The sequence below is a fragment of the Alligator mississippiensis genome, chromosome 1 (assembly GCF_030867095.1).
Source record: "Alligator mississippiensis isolate rAllMis1 chromosome 1, rAllMis1, whole genome shotgun sequence".
NCBI classification, from domain to species: domain Eukaryota; kingdom Metazoa; phylum Chordata; order Crocodylia; family Alligatoridae; genus Alligator; species Alligator mississippiensis.
In genome coordinates, this window is record NC_081824.1 from 347,172,084 (window position 1) to 347,191,643 (window position 19,560).

At 38.7% G+C, this 19,560-nt stretch overlaps 2 long non-coding RNA genes across 18 annotated transcripts in view; one reads left to right on the forward strand and one right to left on the reverse strand.

The window, feature by feature from the left end:
- The window catches only part of LOC132247771 (uncharacterized), a 97,979-nt gene that overhangs the window by 71,543 nt on the left and 6,876 nt on the right, over positions 1 to 19,560 (reverse strand). For 9 of the 16 annotated variants that reach the window (XR_009459188.1, XR_009459189.1, XR_009459187.1 and 6 more), the window contains exons 1-2: positions 17,299 to 17,390; positions 17,010 to 17,155 (exon numbers count right to left, since the gene is read on the reverse strand). The exons of 1 other annotated variant lie outside the window; for it this stretch is intronic. This is a non-coding gene — a long non-coding RNA (uncharacterized LOC132247771). Of the gene's footprint in view, positions 1 to 164; positions 245 to 10,039; positions 10,102 to 17,009; positions 17,156 to 17,298; positions 17,391 to 17,731; positions 17,814 to 19,560 lie in introns of those variants that run through there. 6 more of the 16 variants (XR_009459176.1, XR_009459178.1, XR_009459179.1 and 3 more) reach the window with 6 other exon arrangements.
- LOC109282583 (uncharacterized) overlaps positions 1 to 19,560 on the forward strand; it is a 105,783-nt gene that overhangs the window by 48,096 nt on the left and 38,127 nt on the right. The window contains exons 6-7 of one of the 2 annotated variants that reach the window (XR_009459192.1): positions 9,073 to 9,288; positions 12,641 to 12,839. This is a non-coding gene — a long non-coding RNA (uncharacterized LOC109282583). The remainder of the gene's footprint in view (positions 1 to 9,072; positions 9,289 to 12,640; positions 12,840 to 19,560) is intronic. The other variant, XR_009459191.1, reaches the window with a different exon arrangement.

Consider the following 19,560-nt stretch of genomic DNA (forward strand, 5'->3'; position numbering starts at 1 on the left):
AATACAAATCTATTCTCAGTTGAAACTTTACTTATAAAATTTCAACCCAGCGTAATTATTTTTCTTAGATCTTGGGAGGGGGCTGGGGAAGAAATCACCTTCAGCTGTTTTTAAGATGTATAAATAGAAAATGATATATATTACTTTAAAATGCTTTCTCTTACCACTCCAGAGAAAAATAAAATTTGACAAATAGGTTGAGTCCGTAATAAGGCTGAACTGTATTTGATCTATTGGAAACGCCCTAAAATAAAAATAGCAAAGAAACCAAAATGAAAAAAATTCACAGTGATTTTTAGTCTGCAGATGTCAGGTGACATTCTAATCTCCCATGCATAGCACAGGCCTAGCTACATCTGGAAACAGGCATTCTACTGTCCTTGCACACCTATCCCCTTGAATTGAGGGGACCCAAGGGAGAAGGCAGTTGTTCTTTTTAAAATAAAGTAGTTTAATAGAGGTGTATTTGAAAACAGCTCTCTGGTGAAAGGATGGGGTGGAGGGGAGGAGTGCATGCCATGCATCTGAGATTAAACTCTGGCTCCTGGTGGGCATACAGATAGAGTGCATGGCTGCCAAACTGACATGGCAGATCAGGCATTGGGAAAAGCTATCCAATTAAAAGAACACGGAGTGATGCAGTAGGTCAGCTCATCTTTACAAGCTATCAAGTAAATGATCATCTTCTTCGAAAAGAGTTCTATATTTTGACCATAAACATCCAAGCTACTAAGATGCAAGACAGGTTTAAAAATATGCACTACTACGATGCAAGACAGGTTTAGAAATAGTAGCTTAATATTTATTGTTAATAACAGCAATAATGACTGCTCATAGAGCAGTACTTATATACCACCAAGGGATATAACGTGAATTCCTCTATCAGCTTTTCTCAGCGCAAATGCAGAAACAAAGATTGATTTAGTTTTCCTATTGCCCATTGTGCTAAAGAGTTTGGCCTGAATCTCATTGTGCTCAATCAGTTAGCAATGGTGAGAGCATAACCTGGTCAGCCAAATTTGCCTCACTTGCTGTCACCAAAGCCCCAAACCTTCCAGAGGTAATCTTCCCTGATAGTATCACTCAGAGGTTTTATTGTCAGGCCTTGTTTTCAGTGCTGTGCATGAATTAAGAATGTAGTATCAGATGATGGGTTGAGAGCTTTCAGCCTGTTGTCAGATACATGGATCTTTAGACACCCTGGACTTAAACTAGACTTAAAACCTGCCTACACATTTGTCTTCCCTCTCTCATTTGCCCAAGCTAAACCTAAATTTGTGCATGCAAGTTTGGGAATTACAAACATTGTGCGTAAAGAAAATGCTTTTGTGTAAATTGTGTGCGTTCTGTATCCTCAATGTATAAATGTCTAACAATAAATTAAAATCTTTGACAAATCTTACCTTGTAGATAAGTAACATACTTTTTGAAAAAAAAATCCATTTACAGCCAAATGACATGCAGAAGTCCTTTGGAGTGACTTTTGCTTTAAGTAATATTGTTAGCACCCAGATACCATAGTGATGGGTCACATTAGGTTAAATTCAATTATATACACAGAAACTGAAAATTATATTCATATGACCAAAAGACACTATCAGTTTTACCTTAAATTCTCAGCCTTGATCTGTTTAAAACATGACCTATAACATTAATTAAAATATGGCTTCCTAGGTTATTTCAAGTACTACACTGCACTGGTAGAAGTGGGCCAAATATTTTTTTATTTCTCAACACATTATCTGACATAAAATAAGCTGGTACATCCTGTTCATCTGCTGAATTAAATGCATCAGCTGCATCACAATCTACATATTTATTCATCGATTTCTAGCTTGTTCTCACATATCTCTTTAGAAAGGAATAGAGAAAGCAAATACTGACTTATTTTAATTAGCAGTCAGGGATACATTTCTATGAAACAGCATGAAATGTTTGCCCCTCAACAAATCAGCTGATCATCTGCTGACCATGTAGATTTAAATATGCACACACTGAAATGGATATATGTACTACCCAGCTGGAGAGATGTGTACATGGCTCAAAATGCTCTTGTTTTAGTATATTCAGTACCCAGACATGCAATATCATATAAGTAGAATTTAAATCAGCACACATTTCATTTCTGATTTCACATATGGGGCTGGAGAAACTTTCCTCCTAATATGGTGATGGCACATGAACTATTTAAATGACTCCTTATTCTGATCCTTATAAATATGCACCAGATGTATCTTTTGTAAATGTTATGTTTTTCAACATCTCAGCATTTGTGAGTAGTTGAAAGCTATGTCAGCCATGCTTTAATGGGGCATAAAAGTGTGCTGCATTCAAAGAAAAGGCACACCATTGTAACAGGCAAAATTACAAGTGCTGTCAATAGCTACATTTTCACTTTATTGATTTTCACTGGGTAATATGGTGCTTTGATTTCATGTGTGTGTGTTTTTCAATACAGATACACATACATACACACAAACACACGTTATATGTGTGTGTGTATATCTATATATAGAGATATAAACACACACATATTTACTACACACACACGTGCACATGGTACACTGAATTAAGTGAAAATATCTAGATACAAATGGCAAATAGCAATGGCAAATTAACTGATTCCAAGAAGTGTATGTTTAAATATGCAGTAATGACTTTACAGTTAAGTGATCATATAGGTGTCCCGAGATCACAGTATAAGTTAAGCTACCAAGGTTAGCTTTATCATGCAAATCTGATTTTTCTTTCATTATGCTGGGAACAGAATATATTTTAATACTCATCCACCCTGCTGCCCTCTGCAGAATGGAATTAGAACTATTCAATTCTACGTCATAGACCCAATATTGATCACCTATACAAGTACATCATAACTCCTGTAGTTTAAGTGGCAGGAGCCTGTACATGTAAAGCAAGATGATCTGACTTATCCACCTACCTATATGAAGCTCAAAATAATTATGCTGTGCAGCACAGTGAAAAACCAGGTTATCATCTAACTGGTACAATATGTAAGCAGCTCATTTGGGGCTCTATCTTCCTATACACACACAAAACCACGGGGAAAAGGAGCACCCGATTTACCCATTTTGTAACATTTAAGGAGGAAAGGTTCTTAAGTTTTATTTTAGCATGTGTGTTTGTGTGTGAATAAAAGAAAGGAAGAGATTTTAATCAGTAGTTTTCCTACTTCCAATAGGTGCACATTAGGAAAAAAGTAACTAAGCTACTGGAAGAGCAAAGGATGCAGTTAGGTCTTTGCATGGATTGAGTATCTGCAGGCACCAGCAGTGCAAACCTGTGGCCACTCTCAGTCTATACATGTTTGTCTCCTTTGGCTCTGCACTGGTCCTAGCCCGTTTTTTATTTAATCGTGACATCATGCTGTGACCAGCTGATGAGCTGATAATGGCTTGCCTCTCCACTCGGATACCCTCACAGAGCACTCTTTAGACAAAGTTAGTGCAGCTTTAAGCAGTAATATCTTAGGGTGTTTGTACATGTGCTCTGGGAGTCAGGGGGGAAGGGAAGGGGAACTTTAATTAGAGCAGCTCCAAGACATCTCGTGTGTCAGCGTCCCCATGCTTCAAAATGGCATTGGGGCACTTTATCTAAACCTCACCAAACAACCTTTATATAAAATGCCCCCACCACCATTTTGAAGTGCAGGGACACTTATACACGAGATGCAGGAGGCTGCTGGAACGTGGTAATTGTCATGCTCCAGCAGACTCAATTCCAACACGAGTCTGTTCCAACACACTGGAATTACAGCGCATCAGAGCAGCCTCCCTGTTCATGCATAGGCACCCTTAGAGATTCTTCTGCTTCAAGTCTTTCCCCTTTTCCCAGACCACCTCCTTAAGTTTCTTTGGCAGTCCTGCAGGAATTGTGCTGAAGAGCTGGCGATCACTATGTGAGAAATGGGGAGAAATGCTGCTATATGCTTCATTCCATCTTTGTGGGCCCTCAAACAAAGATTCTTTAGGATTGCTATGATACTCTTCCTGTTGGGCCAGGTAGTAGAAAGGATAAAAGGTAACAGTGTCATCAATCTGATTATAAGCATTTATTGTTTCATTTAAGCATTTGCATGCTGACCATAACTCAAAAAAAAAAAAAGGAAAAGTGTCTAAAATGTTACATACTCATCATTATTTGAACATTATTCTTATCATTTTCATGTTAGAACTATGCTATGCACCTCACTCAGTTTAATTAGTATTTTGGAAATGATCTAGATTTAACACCCTACTAATATTACTATTCTCATGACAATGAACCTGTGACTGAAAATACGAGTGGACAACTGATCTTAAAAATATCTATAAAAAAATCTTCATATCTGATGGAAGAATCTAATGCACTCAAGGTTATGTGAAACTGTAGAAACAGACATTGCAGTACTATATCTTACAACAAATGTCAATTTTTTTAGCTATATTTTAATTATATTTTTATATTTGATGTTAAAATTGAAAAAGTATATCTTATTAAACACAACACTTGGCTTTGCTATTTTAATAAAAAATAAGTTGTTAAGGAAAAGAAACACAAAACTACTGATTCTTTTCCTTATGATGTTCAAATGAGTCTTTCATGTTGTATCTTATACTTCATTTTTTAGCATTTTCAGGCAAAAAGAAGATATCAAAACTTGGTAAATAATCAAAGACTTCCTCAATTTTTCTAAACTGTCATGCTACTTATCTTGTAATAACTGATCTCTTAGGTAGCATAAGCTATTTAATTGCTACTGAAGATTATTTGAATGGAAAAAGAGACAGCACTCGCTTACCCCTCAAAAAAGACAAAACTATATTTTTCAAACAGACACACACAGACAGATTTTGATCTCTTATACACAGGCACAAGTGCAAAAGCTAATTTTACAAGATTTGATAGGAGTTTCATATCTAAGATTTCACCCTGGCCCACCGATTGTACATGCTATACTTAAAATGGCTTAATTTGGAAAGAAATCCTGTTACTGATTAATCCATTCTGTGTAGTCTCTGGCTATTGAAAATAACCAGCTTTTTATTTTATTTGTAAAAAGCAGCTATGCATGCACAACAGCTATATTTTAAAAGGAGTTTTGGAAGGTTCTCAAAGTGCGTATGCATGTATCCCCACTGACATGATAGACTGTAATGGTTGAGGTCTGTCATGTCAACCATCTGCATATTAAACAGTCCCTAAGTACACATTGACACAGCAGACCCTAATAGCTCTGAAGCCGTAACAATCTATTGAGTCAATAATACGCATGTTAAAGAGCATCTCATATACTTCCATCAATATCTTTTATCTTTTAGTTAATTTGTTTCTTCTTTTTATATGTATATTCAGGGTTAAGGCTATAAGAACCTTTATCCTTAACATGCTGTCACAGATGTGAAATATATGATAGAGAAGCACTCAATAGTAGAACCCATCTGAAGCAGGCCATTTCTTTATATGGTTACAGTAATATTGTATAGTCAACATATACTTTTCAGGTTTGTCACTGTTCAAGATGGTGCAGGGGAGGGAGCTGGTGGGCTGAAGTGGAGGAATATATTCTCTTCTGGAGGTTCTGATCCAAATCCCACTTAAGTCAACAGAAAGACCCCTGTTGACATTATGGGGTTGAATGAAGGCCAGTGTGAAACTACTTATTTCTTTATAATTAAATGGAATAGGTCACCAGAGGAGGATGAAACTGTATTTACTGATGGTTTTATCCATGAAAAAACTAAAAAACAAGGAAAAAGGTGTCAAAAATATATCCCACCTTTTGGTTAAACTGAAATTATGTTCTCATACCACATCTTTAATTCAAGTTTGTATGAACCTAAGAAGGTTTATACTGCAACAGAAGGAAACTAATATTAACCATAAAAATGGCAACTTGATCTCCATAACAAGCAAGGAGAAAAATATTACTTGCCACTTCTTCATGCTTAAGTTGTGGTAACATAGCTGTCTAGGTCTTATTATAAAATCTTCCCTTCTTTTGTATTTCTGAAGTTTCCCTTTTTCTGCTTTCTCTTATAGTAATAGAAAGAATAATAACAATAACAGCAATAACAACATCTAGCACTTTACAAGAATGGTATATTTAAAAGGGAAGAATAGATGCAGGGGGGGGTTCCGTGACTTCGTAGTAATGGCAGAAGAAATAGGCTGATTTTTCTCTCACTTCTAGTAAATTTACATGGTACAACTCTAGAGATTTTGGTGGAGTTATTCCTGACATATCCATGTAAGCAGAACAAAATCAGATCCAGTTTCTCTGCTCCCTTTTCCTTTTCTTCTGTTCAAAGATCATTCTCACAGTCACTCCACATCCTATTTAATGCTGAACCTCACCACATCCTCCCACTACTCTAAATCTACCTTGGACTTCTTTCTCTCATTAACAAAAATGCTAAATGTTAGTGTAATCTGCATATCTCAGCAATTTTCCTGACATGACTCCTGAGGCCCCAATCCTGAGCAGACAGCTAGGGATGCTCCACAAGGTCAGTGCTTGGCCCAGGGGAAGAGAGGTACAGGGCTGGGGTTTGCGTGGTCCAGGGGCAGATCCAGGTCGGGGTGCCATGATGCAGTTGAACCCCTCTTTGATTCTTGTTCCACCCAAACTTTAAAACCAACTACCCAGGAGAGGCAGCAACATTTCTGTTCAGAAAGTGCTGGGGCTTATTATCATCTACTTGATTCCTGATAATCTCTCTTCACCCCACAGGTGTTAACAACCCTCTCTCCTTTTTTAATAGTCTTGATGTTCCGCTATTCAAACTATCCTTTCTTTAGCAATGTTGTTGTCTGTTAATAGTTCTCTTCTGTTTCACACCCCTGCAGCTGTTTTTTGTTCTAGTTAAAAAACTTAACTCAGGTGTAGCAATATTAACTTAGGTGAGCATTAACTCTGGTATGGAAATGATTGACAGCAAAATACTGGATGCCCTGTCAAGTTGCTCAAAAAAGCTAGAATGTTTTACGAATCTGAATAAGAGATGTACATTTAACTATAATGACTATAGGACAAATAAAACAATATATTTTGATTATTTTTATCTATTCTGTTTTTCAAACTTAATGTATAAACTAGCAAATTACTACACATTCTAATTAAGTCATATTTGTTTTTGCTTTGATCCTAAACTGAATAATATAGCCCTCTGCCTGAGCATATTAGTAAATTTTCCAGTTTGTCTATAACCAGACCAAAATGTGTTAAATGCAGTGTTGCACCACACTACCCACACCCTCCTTTTCAAAATCCTAAATCCACCCAGGGTCCGGTTTCTTTACTTTATCCCATATACCAGTCCATGTGTATTACAAGACTCACCAAAGAATAAATAATACAACATGCAAGGAAGCAGTGACCTTCATAACTTTAGTTTCTACGCTGAATAGCTAACAAATAAAATAACTATATCTTGACACAAGATTTTTTTTAATTAATAAGATGCACCTCATTATTAAAACAAGCTACTGCACAAAGTTTGAATGGTGGGTCCACTGAGACAGAAAGGGGCAAGTTTTACTCAGGGTTATGTCTAATGTAAGTCGCAAAGAGGCCCATTATATACATTGCCCATTGTCCTGAGCTAAAAAGGTACATAAACCTGTCTTATCCAAGAGGTGATTTCTGGGAAGTATTTTCTCAGACAAAAATAGTTTCTTAGAACATTATGACAACTCATGTTCAAGGGTTGCTGCAGAGCATACTTCTCTTTCAGTAGCTCATGATGTTATCGGACAGGTCTCGTCCCTTCTAAGGAAATTTGTGCCTCGGTGACTCAGTGGGAAATGTCTCTGCACTATCGCAAATAAAAAGTTTCATCCTAATCCTTGCTTAAGGAGTGCTAAGAAAAGGGCTCAAGTTTTCCTAGACCCCTCTTCCCCTCACCCCAACACCTCGAAGGCCAGCATCAATGTAGTACTGATAAAGTCATAAACCATATACCAGAGATTTAGGTGGTCTAAAAAAACTATACATGTGAAATCTATTACACATCAGGCTCAGCTATCAGCACATAACTAGCCACACAGCCCCTCTACACACTTACCTGGTAACTTACGCCTCAAAAATAATCTCTGTAATGTAATAACAGTATATGACTAGGACACACTCCTTCAAGGAAAATTCTCCTAAATAAGGATTTGACATGTATAACCTTTTCTTTAGACTGGTGAGCACTTACAGGACTTTTCCCAAAAAATGGGGGTGCTGGTTTCAGTGGTCTTTTGTGGGGTGAGGACGGCCTATACTTGGGCCAGGATATCATACCAATGTGTTTTCTTTTAGAGGACAATATTTTCCCCAGCTTGAATCTATACTGGGCACATCTACACATGCCCCTGACTGCACATTACCAACTGGTACTGCACAGTCCTGGTGGCGCATGGGTCATTTTCGACCCTCCTGCACAGTAACAACAAGCTACTGTGCAGTAGTGGCACCATCGCAGTTAATGCCCGCTGATGCTACATTGCTGTAGCATCTTGTGTAGACACGCACGCTATGTGTTGTTTCACTGGGGCAACTGAAATACCAGATTGATCCTAAGCCTATAGATCCCTTGGTCTTGATGGATTTTAGACCAGGTTCGATATTTTTACGCATGTGTGTGATTATGTAATTTGAATATGCAAATAAATTCACTTGTGAGATGCTTGTGAGATGTTATCCCCTCACAGTAGCAAACTGTGGCTAGTCTGACCAGCCCTTTTATTTTTCACTGTTAAGCACCTAGAGTTATCTCCAATTTACCAGCGAGCTGATTTACATAGCTGACTTAGTCACATATGTTTGGCTTCTGTACATGCTTATCCAGAGTAAGATTTGGCCTACTAGCTGTGAAAACAGCTTACTTCACATGTGCTGCAAAACCTAGCCAGAACAGGCTGAATAAAGGATGAAGTTTAATCATGGAAATGTTGACCTACAAATAGAGAACAAAATGTTAAACCACATGGTGCAAGGTGCTACACACCCCAGCTCCCAAGGAGGAGAGAGAAGAATTCAACACATTTGGAATGTAAAGCTTTACTGTTTTGTACTTTTTTCCATAGAGCCTGAGATCCGGAGTCACAGTGCTCCCACTTGGTATGACACCCTATCATCCTGTAAACAGCAGGACACCCACCACAGAATGCTGCCTAAATGGGCAAGTTTCCATGATGGTGGAGATGTCGCCAGCAGAATGCATGCTGGGGTGTCACAACAAGCAGGAGCTGGTGATCAGCAGTGAATCTAAGTCAACAAGACATGTAGAAAATTGAGGACAGGTAAACGTAATGCCTTTTTAGCCTGCTTATTTGGAACATTTGATATGATGCACTATAATAACAGTTTGATTTGTAATGTTTAATTACTTTCAAGTCACCTTTAATTTTGAATTTTTTCACCCTTGTGTGTTTCAGACAGAGCGGGCTTCAATTTCAGTGCAGTGCGTAGTATCCATTTCTTATTTACAACTGTGGCCATAGTGCAAACAGTTCACCTCGGGGGATGCTGAAAACCTATATTTAAGCTTTATTTTAGTGCATATTTTTGTGAGCTAATAAATATAAGAAAGAGGTTTTACTCATTGGTTTTCTTACTTTCAATAGCTTAGTTGTTTTTTTGTTCTTTAGGTACACTGTTTTTTAGGCAAATGTGGGTATTAGCAGCCAGACAGACCTGCTTGGCTGACATCTGTTTCTTTACAGGATTTATATTTGCCAAGTTGCTGGACAGCAATATCCATTTGGTATTCATGGGAAGTACTTGCAGAACAATAATGACAATAATTGCTTCTGATTCTTGTGTTTACAACACTGCCAAAGTATCATTAGAGCCTTATTTATAGATAATAATGCTTATTAATCACAAGTATTTGAATTTTGGAATGTATTAGATTAATATTCTTTTGTAACATGTTTCTGTACTAATGCTGTGAAAAGCATTTTCTCAGTGCAGCTCATTGGGAATGCTTACTTTAGAAAAGTCAAATAATGTAAATAATTTGCAGGTGATAGATAAAAGTTATGTGCGTACCTCTGCTAGCTGATGTGAACTATGAACAATGGATACGGCTTCTTAAAATCAGGCCCTGTGGACTGAAATCAGAGACGGCCTCTGAAAAGCAAATACTTTGAAAAGTATGATACGACACACATCAGCATGCTTTTAGAAATCCTTTCACTACTTTCAATATGAAGCATTTTCTTAATTGTGTATCTTTAAATTCACTCTTTATTAAGACATTCTACATTGTGGACAAGTTTGCACATGAATACTAGGGTTTGTGGAAACCAGAAAGATTAATAACGGAGGAAATATTATATGACAATAACTCTTAATTTTGACTCTTAATAATCCTGGCTTTTATAAGTCGGTGTCTGGATTTGACAAAATAACATTCTAGAGTATAAAATGAAGTGATGTTTGCACCAAGCAAAAGTATAACCCTAAATCTAAATATCAGCTGCCATATAGTCATATTCTCCTTTGTGTTTCTGTAGTACGCACAATGCTGAAAAAAGCACCAAAGCTACTGCAGTACCAAACTCTCTGATTTTTGGTATGCGGCCAGCTCCATAAATTTGCATTTAAACAAATAAAATCCGGTACAGTGTAGACTGTCTTTTTTTCTGAAATGGTTCTTCAGGCATAACTTAGAGAGGCGCTGTCAACTTAAAAATCACATTTCTGGTTATTTTTTTACTGACTGTTAATGTAACACAATGATTATTCTAAGTGAAAGAGCTCAGAGAAACTATCTATATTTTAGTCATATTTACTTTGTATTCCTTATAGCAATTTATGTGTGGCCAGTTTAACCTGCATATTCACTCACTGCCTGTAATGTTTTTCTATATAGCAACAGTGGAGACAAAAATAAATAAATAAATAAATATAAAGGGTCAAAAATCAGGAGGAAAACTCATTAAAGTAGCACATTTATTTAATTGACCAAATTACAAGCTGAGAATGTTCCTTTAAAATGTAAGCACATCACCTATTAATATTTAAGGTTGCTTTACTAAACATATTTTTTTTAAATGCATATAGGTTTTTCAGAAATTTCAAAGTAATAAATAATTAGTGCTGTACATAGCCAATTACTTTGGGAAAAATCAAAGATATTTTTTTCTAAATATTTTATTAGATCTGAGCCCAAGCTAAAAAGTTGCGCCCCAGATCTCAACTGTTACTTTCACAAAGTTCATTTCCCAAAGAACTCTTCTGAAACTCAGGGAAGGGGGCAAGTTTAGACATATATATCCTGAAATCATTCTAGTGAGGTCATTTGAAGCTTTGCCATTGACCCATTTCTATCGATAAAAGGGAAGTAGAATATCATATGATGAATTATAATAGTAGAGTAAGTAACATCTTCTCTTCCTCAGTCTTCTTTCTTGTCCCCCATAGCAAGTATAAGCTGTTTACCATAATTCAAAATATTTCACTCAGGTTACTGGACCTCCTAAAAAGTCTGTGAAGATTTGCTTCTTAGTATTTCCAAATTATAGCGTGAAAGCAGTGGAATACTAAGATCTTAATTTATGAAGCTAAAATGTTAGCCTTTTAAAGCATAAGCCACTTTATAAAACTTCTAGCCTTCCTGTTTTCCCAATATATTTAATTATATAATAAGCATTTCTAGCATTGATATTATAATTTTTCATCAGGCTTTTCAGGATTACTCTTAGCATCTTATTCTGCCCCAACTAAACAGAGAAATTTCAAACTGTCACATATGAAACAGTAGTTTGCCATTTAAATCAATACAGACAATACAGAACCTTTGTGGCTGGGTAGAAAAAAAGAGCAGTGGAGTGCAATGGTTTTACCCAACCACTTTCATCAGTTTTCCTGCTACTTAATGTTCATTTCCTGTACATCTGCTTAGGATAGAAACTTAAATTCTGAATGATAATGCTTTGCCAAAATTTTCAATGAGGGGTACCTACAACTAGGTTCTTAAAACCCTATTTAATTCCTTAATTGGAAAAAAGCAGCCTGATTTTCAGAAATTCTGAGCTTCATTAATCCCACTGCAGTCAATGGCATTGGCAGCGAGCCACAAGTGCTCAGCACCTTTAACACTTTATTTTAGGCAGGTACCTAAGCATAGATTCAGGAGCACACAGGGCTGAAAACATCAGCCTTCCGTGCGCAATAGGACCTTATCTTGCAAACCCTTGCTTGCATAGTGAGTGAGACAACTCTGAGTGAGCGTTTGCAGGCTCAGGTCTCCAAACAGCACGAACAGTAAACTGCAAACCTTCCTGCCTATGTGAGGCTGCCAAAAACCAAACTTTAAGCTTTGCAGTCATAGAAAATCTAAAGCAACGTGGAAAAGTTATGAGTGTTTTGTTCCCTAATGGAATTATTGCTATTGCTATAGATATAAAGATATTTCAGCCTACAGTTAAAAAAGACCTGGCCACACATTGATATATAATGAGGTTTTTCTTGTTTTATTTTATTTACCATACCTTTCATTGACACAAGATCATGCCTGTGTGTTTAGTTTTGGTCAGTAAGTACTGTCAATTTGGTTTTGTTTTCAAATTGCACAAATACTGTAAATGTATCCTTCCAGTTATATAACGTAACTATTTTCCTTTCTTGTTTTTATATTGCTTATAGCTCCTAAAATATTCGACTCATAGCCCAACTTCATGGAATTCATAGCTCTACCTGGCTTGTTACAAAAGCTTGTTTTACATATTTGAAAAGTTTTTTTTCGGAATAAGTTATTATGCCACCTTCACAGAACTTTAAGAAAGAAGCAGGAATGAAAATAAAAGCAGCCCTCACCGTCAGATATTCTATTAAACAAAAGGAGGTAAGTTCATCCTTTTATATATCTAAAATATACAGCCCACTAGGAGTTACTTCATTTCATTACAAGTTAGTTAATGGTATTTTTTTTCTTCTGTTGTGGCATATCTGACTACTTTAATAACAAACTTTAAAATAAAATTAAGGCATAACGATTTGTATGGGAGTATTTCTATCCTGACAAAATGAATAATTATCCTTCAAACATGACATGAAAGTCATAGTGTTTTAATCCTCTCCCTCTTAAGCACCCCCACCCCATAAGCAAATATAAAAGTAATGTAGGTATAAAAATAAAATGTAGATATAAAAATAAAAACAGAATTTATTTTACAGAAAAGAAATTTGCATAACACAAAATGAGAGGGAATGGAAAAACAGTTTAACAATGGGGAAAATATTTTTTCTTTCATAACGGTTTGGAATTTAAACATCAAGGGCAAGATTCAAAAAAGATTGGACACTTACAGGAAAAGCAAAAATAGAACGCATTTGTATAGTTATTAACATGCATTTCTGAAGGCCTTTAGTCAATCTTTAGTCAGACTGTTAGAGGCCTCATGTGGGGACAGCTTACCCCACCTCTGACTACTGGGGCCTCACACCTTTGTCTGGTACTAGCCACTCTAGGAGCCAGACTACTGCTGAGTAAGGTGGGCTTAGGATCTGATCCAGTATGGCAGGTCCAAGATTATTATGATTCTAGTGGAAAATAAAAGTGCCTCCCAAAATATGGCATCCTCTTTTGATCTTGTATTTGTCAGAACCTTGGGTAACATATAAGGTAGAAAAAATCCTCACAGCCATCTGAATCCAGTGCTTTTTGGTGCTTGACCCAGCAGAAGCAAGCCTATGTATCTAAATCTTCCAAAAACCCAACCCATCATTCTTTACCTGGAACTAAATTAGTCACTGAAGCCAATGGGAGGTCTGCCTGATTAAAGCAAGCAGAGTTGGCCTTCAGGTGTCGTTCTGATACAACACCTAAATGAGATCACAATGTGACCCACAATCCTTATTCCAGTACAATGTTCATCCATTTCAATGACATAAAGACAGACCCTCAGTTTAAAATATTACCATATATATTCACATACTCCACATCCCAAATAAGACATGCACCTGGTTTTGAAAAAGCATGATAAAGATATTTTTTCTTTGCAACCAAACTGTTTGGAATTACTTTTTTTGTTTATGATACATGTCCCAGTTGCTGATCGCTGATTTTAGGGAAAAAGGTGAGTGTAGTATGTGAATAAATAAGGTATGAGCTCACTGCAGCAAAGGGTAGTTACACTACAGCAAGGACTGAAGGCCAGATCCTCACTTTGCTCAGATAATACTCCTGTTGGCTTCCATGAGTCAGGCAAGCAGAATATGGCCCTACATAAGGAATGCATGACTTGATCCTAGGAGAATTAGCTATAGATGCTTATTTGTATTGGATCAAACCCAGACTGCGGAAGTCAATGAGTGCTAAGCCTGAATGAGAACTGAGGGCCAGATCTTCATCCCTCTGATACAAATGGCAAAAAACCAATAGAGGCCACAATTGGCTCTGAGCTGGAATGCAGGATTTGACTGTAATACAATCCTGCCAGCATACTTTATTGAAATTATTTTAATATCATAGTAAATTTTAAATAATAAAATACCCACCATTCCACGTTGTACGTTACACAACAGAAAGGTATATCAAGTACAAATTCCTATTCTAAGCCGCATTAATTGTAAAATCAAATAGGATTATTATTGCATTAACTGACTTTGTGTTTCCTATAAATGTCCCTTTGTGATATTGTTTTCAGAGGGTGTAAAAACACAAACAAGTATTATGGAGTGTGTCAGTTCATTTCATCTCATTAATCAGCTACTTAAAAATGTTTTCCTTGCAGTGCAATAGAAAATAAAACTAATGTCCTTTTTATCACTTCACAAATTAAATTCATATTCCACAATGACTATATTTCATGTGCAAAATAACAAAATATGTTTACATACCTGACTTCAGTTCTTTAGTAAATTGCTTCATTGCTAAAAATGTTACATTTAAAATTGAAATCTAAAATGAACTACTTATGTTTTCTTGATATGAAACATTTTAAGTTCACAGTAATTTTAAATACGATGCATTTAAAATATTAATATTTCACATGTATTATTCACTGACTTCCAGGTTTCATCTCAAGTTAGTGGCACTTCATATTTCAAAGAAAGAATTGTTTCTTTTTTCAATACTAATGTTCTATTAATTCACTTTGTAATATCACTCCATTTCAGACAAATGGAAGTGCACTAAATCACTTATGGCAAGAATCATGCTGAAGTTGTTGACATTATATAAAATTTCATTTTCATTACTTTTTTATACAGTTTTATCTTGGTGGTGTGTTTTTCAGATGTAGTATGTAGCCCTGCTTAGTTAGTTTTAGAAATATAAGTAGGTATATATATGTTTATACGCTGAGATGAGGGGGAACCTGGATATTTATAATACAGTCTATAAATTAAGTGAATGTTACAGAGTGAACTATAAACTTCCAGCAAACTACCTTACTTCCAGCAAACAACATTGAAATGTTCTTTGTTTATGTACATAGTAATATCAGTTACAGTTCCTATAGTGAAGCATTAACAAAGTAATTTTGGGTAGTTTTCTCTTCCAGCAGTATATGTGCATAAGCATGTGTATGTATGAACGTGTGTGTGTGCGTGCATGTGTGTATACACCTGTATATGTATCATATGGTAAACTGATTGAGAATTTATCTATAGTGAAGGCCTTAAAGTAAATGGCTTCTTCATCAAGTCCACAGAAACGCAGAACTGCTGGATAAAAAAACAGAACTTATTCCTATTACTCTGTATCATTTTTGTTCGTCACACAAAGCTTACATAACTACTTCTAGAGATATGTATGGAAAATACACCCAGAGATGCTGAAAATCTGTAATAAGTGAAACAGCAAATAATTCTATGAAATGCCCTTCAAGAGTGAGATAATTACAAAGCACTGGAGCAAGAACAGTAAACAGCAGTGAAATCACTTATAAATAAATGAAGGAAGCCAAAAATATACATGGATATATTTGTCTAGCCAGCTCTTTCTGAAAGTCATCAAAATCAAACCTTCCCTTAGGACTGTAAATCTCAGGGAGACCCATTAATATAAATATTTTCAGGATCCTATGCCTGAAACTTTCAGGTTTGCAACATTATTTTAGTGTAATAAAGTATGTCCTCCCACGTGTGTGTGTATATGTCAATACACACACACACACACACACACACATACACACACTATATTTATATTTATATAGATATAGATATAGGAATAGGTTCTGTTTTCTTATCCATCAATTTTGCATTTCTGTGGAAGTGAAGAGAAGCCATGTACTCTAAGGCCTTCACTACAGGAAAATTCTCAATCAATTTACCATATACAGTAATACATACACAGATATACATATACACATATACATAACATGCATATGTGTATGTGCATGCATGTGTGCATGCACACCTGTAATATATGTGTGTGTGCATAGGTGTATACCTGTACGAGATATATATATATACATATATATATTATATACACACATATACATATATTATACACACACATATATAGACATAGATAGAGCTATTTCTATGTCTATATATAGATATAGATTTAGCTATAAACAGGAATTTAACCAATCTGAAATTTAGTTTAAAACTTGATCCAAGCCTTTTTTTCAGTGATATTTAAAATAAATAATGAGGCACCTGACCTATCTCTCTAGCATTTATGAAGACAAGAAAATGATTTGGATGAGAGCAAACACCATTAGGCTCCCTGGATCCATAATGTAGACTAGGCTCCTATTTCTAGAAAGTCTTCCAAGAGCCAGGAGTTTGAAAGATAAGCTGAATCTCAAATGCCCATGAACAGCAGAAGGAAGGAACCGTCACAGAGACATCCCCAGTCCAGTGCTCCCTGCTCCTGCCTAGCTCCTCTGAAATATTAAAAGAGGCTAAACAAAGCAAGCGCACATCAAGATAGAACCAATTAAGGGCAGCAAAAAAGGGGGAGGCAGAGGAAGGGAGGGGGGCAAGAAAAAAAACACCAAACCCACCAGGGTAGTGAGCAAACTGGGAGTGGGAGAGTATTGTCCCGCACAATGAGACCTACCTTGGGAGTGTTCCCTCTGGGTGACAGTGCCATCCCCTGTCCTAGTTTTGATCCAGTGTCAGGCAGGGGAGGGGGGATAGAGACAAGTAAAGAGAGTGCAAGAGAAGCAAACTTGGGGAGCAAAGTCTGTGCAGAGCAGGGAGTTTCTTTAAAAAAGAGAAAGGAAAAAAGAGGCATCAGTGGGGAAAGGATATCAGAGGAAAGAGTCATCAGAGGAAGCCCCCTCCCGCCGCCCCCCAACACACACACGCGCGCGCGGCGGGCAGCCAGCCTGGCAGGCGGCAGCTACCTGGGCGCCCGGAGCCGGGCAGCCCGTGGCAAGAGGGAGCCGCGGCCCGGCCCGGCCCGGACGCGGGACGCGGGATGTGGTGCGCGCGCGCGGGCGGGCGGGAGGAGGGTGCACGTCTGTCCGGGCTGCCTCGCTCGCTCCTTCGCATCCCCCCCCCCGCCACGCTCCCCCTTGCCTTTCTCACGGCTCCCAGCAGCTCCCCGCTCGCCGGTGCAGACAAGCCACTTATCAGGGCTCCGCAGCATCCCCCAGTCCTGAGGAGATGAACTGGAGGAGAGGGGAGGAGGCGGCGGATGGGAAAGGGGGTGGGGGGAGCCGGAGCTCCTGAAACTGAACCAGCCCAAATGGGAGACGAGGCTGCTGAACCGGTTGCGTCACGTCGGGCTTCTTTGGGCTCCCCCCCTCCATCCCTCCCCGGCACGGAGGCATCTACCTGAACCTGCCCGCCCGGCGGCGGCCCCTCGCCCGGGCGCTACCTGCCCGGCCCCACAGCGCCTCCCGCCGCGGGCCGAGACACAGCCCTCGGCTCGGGGCGCCTCTGCCCCGCGCGCCCTGCTCGGCCTCCTCCTGCAGCCCGGCCCGGCCCGGCCCGGCCCGCCTCGCGGGGCGCGGGGCTGGCACCCGGGGGGCGGCTGGCGCGGCGCGGCGCGGGGCTGGGAAGGGGGCAGGGGGCAGGGGCTTGCCGGCCCCCGGGGCTGCTCCTGCCTCCTCCACTTGCTGCCGCTGGAGTCAGAAACTTTCCTGGGGCAGGGAGGAGGTTATCTATCTATCTATCTATCTATCTATCTATCTATCTATCTATCTATCTATCTATCTATCTATCGAGATATACCATACCTTTATATCTATCTATCTATGGAGATATCTATCTATGTAGATAGATAGATAGATAGATAGATAGATAGATAGATAGATAGATAGATAGATGTGTGTGTATATGTATACCTATGTATGTATGTATATAAAGGTTACACACACACACACACACACACACACACACACACACACCCCTAGTCACTGATCATTGCCTTCTTAACCCACCATACAAACCCACATACCCATTACAATACTACTTGCACCCGTAAAAAGGTGCTCTCGCACACCCGTCCACAAAGCATCATCTCTCTTGAAACCCCTTGTCTCTTAGATCTGTCCCCAAAAACGGACAGGGAGGGGGTAGCTGAGGCTGAGGAGCTGGCAGGAGTGACTCCCTCCAGGAGGCAGCCCCCACATGAGGCAGAGGAGCCCCTGGCAGGGCCCGCTCAGCAGGGAGGAGGGGTGCAGGGTGCTGTTCCCTTCTAGAGAGAACAACAGTCCCTTCCTCCGCCAGGGACTGCTCATCCCACAGTGATTTCTGTCTGATTTAATCCTCTCTGCCCATCCTGAACCTCAGCTTTTAACCATTCCAGCCTCCTTCCCCTGTAGCCTCCAACAGTGAAAGTGACCATTGTCCCTGATGAGCTTCAAATTGCCAGTCTCTGGTCTTGTGGCCTATTCTGACTGCAAAGGAATCAGAGATTTTATTTAGAAATAAAGCAAGCCACTACCTGGAGGGCTTTAGATGCTGTGAGACAGTAATCTGCTGTCCTAATTTGGCCTGTGTTTGTACAGGGCCTAGCACAATGGAGTCCTGATTGACGCATGGGCCACTTAGGCGTTACAGTCAATAATAATAATAATACCAATAGCGATAACAGTACTAAACGTGAATAGTAGTGTTAATATGTAGTAATCTCACAGTGTCATACTGAACACTGCTTTGTCTTTCAGAGACATATGTATGATATGCACTATTTCTCACACACACGCTGATGATACTAGGTGTTTGGTAGCGAGGGTCACAATATCTTATAAATCTGAAGTTTTTATCAGGCAGAGCAGATTACTTTAAGTGTTCAATTTCTCAGCGATCCAATTTTATTAGGATTTACTATCATTTGTGCTGTGCATCCCTGGGGAAATAATGCTTTGATTAATGTAATCCTGGGCTGGGATCTGCCACATGCCCCTCTCCCAGGAGAAGAGCCCTGTTTGACAAACAAAAACAGAGCAGCAACTATTGCAATCTGCACTCACCTTTAGAAGGAACACAGACACACAGGCACAAAATCCACCCCCTGGCATACAATAGCAGCATTTCAAAACAATGTGAACTCTTATTCATTTGCACACAATGCTCCTGATTCAATGTGAGCTGTGTACAGCCCAGCCCTCAACCTCACAGACAGCCCAGAGGACTCTGCTGCTGCTCCCCACTGAGAA